This window comes from Musca vetustissima, unplaced genomic scaffold, assembly GCF_032173495.1.
Source record: "Musca vetustissima isolate MV318-11 ecotype Yass unplaced genomic scaffold, APGP_CSIRO_Mvet_v1 utg16594, whole genome shotgun sequence".
Taxonomy (NCBI): Eukaryota; Metazoa; Arthropoda; class Insecta; order Diptera; family Muscidae; genus Musca; species Musca vetustissima.
The window spans coordinates 20,001-22,500 of NW_026877587.1; the positions used below are offsets into that span (position 1 = coordinate 20,001).

General features: G+C 36.3%; 2 non-coding genes across 2 annotated transcripts in view; both read right to left on the minus strand.

Moving 5' to 3' along the window:
* LOC133322199 (large subunit ribosomal RNA) overlaps window positions 1-2,022 on the minus strand; it is a 3,924-nt gene extending 1,902 nt beyond the window's left edge. Inside the window, exon 1 of the ribosomal RNA XR_009754032.1 lies at window positions 1-2,022. This exon is cut by the window's left edge and continues 1,902 nt beyond it. This is a non-coding gene — a ribosomal RNA (large subunit ribosomal RNA).
* A 369-nt stretch (window positions 2,023-2,391) lies between these two features.
* The window catches only part of LOC133322202 (5.8S ribosomal RNA), a 179-nt gene continuing 70 nt past the window's right edge, over window positions 2,392-2,500 (minus strand). The window contains exon 1 of the ribosomal RNA XR_009754034.1: window positions 2,392-2,500. This exon is cut by the window's right edge and continues 70 nt beyond it. This is a non-coding gene — a ribosomal RNA (5.8S ribosomal RNA).

Consider the following 2,500-nt stretch of genomic DNA (forward strand, 5'->3'; position numbering starts at 1 on the left):
GACTTCCATGGTAGTACGACTATAAAACAGAAAAGAAAACTCTTCCGATACCTCTCGACGGCTTCTTTATGGTCGTTCCTGTTGCCAGGATGAGCACAAGGCCCATATTTAATAACAAACGGATACTCAACAGGTTACGGAATTGGAACCGTATTCCCTTTCGTTCAAAATTATTCAAGTGTTTAATTACGAAAAAAATGCGCAATGCATTCTTTTGTTATAATTATAACTTGAAAATTTTCAGCTTTCGCCTTGAACTTAGGACCGACTAACTCGTGATCAACCACTGTTCACACGAAACCCTTCTCCACTTCAGTCCTCCAAGGTCTCATTCGATTATTTGCTACTACCACCAAGATCTGTGCCAATGGCGGCTCCATGCAGGCTTACGCCAAACACTTCCATGCACACCATTGTACCCTCCTACTCACTAAAGTTTCAAAGTTTAAAATCCAACCGAGATTGAATATAAACCATTTACTTTAGCGGTAATGTATAGGTATACAACTTAAGCGCCATCCATTTTAAGGGCTAGTTGCTTCGGCAGGTGAGTTGTTACACACTCCTTAGCGGATTACGACTTCCATGTCCACCGTCCTGCTGTTTTAAGCAACCAACGCCTTTCATGGTATCTGCATGAGTTGTCAATTTGGGCACCGTAACATTACGTTTGGTTCATCCCACAGCGCCAGTTCTGCTTACCAAAAGTGGCCCACTGGGCACATTATATCACAACCACACCTTCATACCAAGAAAGGTGTGGTTCTTACCCATTTAAAGTTTGAGAATAGGTTAAGGTCGTTTCGACCCTAAGGCCTCTAATCATTCGCTTTACCAGATAAGATTATTTTACATAATTTTTAAATGCACCAGCTATCCTGAGGGAAACTTCGGAGGGAACCAGCTACTAGATGGTTCGATTGGTCTTTCGCCCCTATACAATTCTGACAATCGATTTGCACGTCAGAACTGTTTCGGTCTTCCATCAGGGTTTCCCCTGACTTCAACCTGATCAAGTATAGTTCACCATCTTTCGGGTCACAGCATATATGCTCAAGGTACGCTCTGGTTAGAGGCATAAATAATATAAATATTATTATGCATAACTGATAGAACGCCCCGGGATTGAATTAATAGACTATAAATAGACTAAAAACTAATCCCATAAAAGTTATGTTAATTTCGCTATTAGGTTTATATTCCCAATAACTTGCAAATATGTTAGACTCCTTGGTCCGTGTTTCAAGACGGGTCCCGAAGGTATCCTGAATCTTTCGCATTGTAAATCATATAAGCGCATATAATAAACACAAAAATCAAGATTAATGTGCCATTATAGAATACAAGTATTCAAGCGCTATATATAATAGATCTATCAACACTTTATCGAATCAAAAGCATTTATTCTATGTTAATACGCAAGCATACTAATTTGAATAAACTTAAGCCATTGATCTTATGATAAATTGGGTATGTTAATAGATTACAATGTCCTTATATGGAAAAAATGCACGCCATTCTTACTATATTATTCATATAGCAATCATAACGATGAATTTTCCATAATGGATATTCAGGTTCATCGGGCTTAACCTCTAAGCAGTTTCACGTACTTTTTAACTCTCTATTCAGAGTTCTTTTCAACTTTCCCTCACGGTACTTGTTTACTATCGGTCTCATGGTTATATTTAGTTTTAGATGGAGTTTACCACCCACTTAGTGCTGCACTATCAAGCAACACGACTCTTTGGAAATGTTCTCTAGTAATCATTAACGTTATACGGGCCTGGCACCCTCTATGGGTAAATGGCCTCATTTAAGAAGGACTTAAATCGTTAATTTCTCATACTAGAAATTGAACACTCCATACACTGCATCTCACATTTGCCATAAAGACAAAGTGACTTAGTGCTGAACTCTTTCCTTTTCGCTCGCCGCTACTAAGGAAATCCTTGTTAGTTTCTTTTCCTCCCCTCATTAATATGCTTAAATTCAGGGTAAAATTCAAATATGGGTAGTCCCATATGAGTTGAGGTTGTATAAAACAAATACTAATTTATAGTTTACATTTTATAGAATAAATCATTTTAATGAAAAAATCTTTTCTTTTTTGTATGTTCATATTTTTTCTTCAATATAAAAGAGACAATTCTAGTTCATAAAAAATTTTTATGCTAGACCTTCCTCAATTAATTGAAAAAAATGAAAGTATTTTAATAAAAAAATACTAGGATTTTTTCAATGAGGTATTCTATCTTGACTATTAATATTATGAATTCTATAGCGGTCTTTTGGTGACAAAAAACCAGAATCCAGTAATATAACATGTGCTCAAAACACAATTCAATAAATTGAATTGATTATTTAAGCAACTTATTTAGCATAGTCTTACAACCCTCAACCATATGTAGTCCAAGCAGCACTCTAAAATTAATTAAAGTACCTTACAGCATGGACTGCGATATGCGTTCAAAATGTCGATGTTCATGTGTCCTGCAGT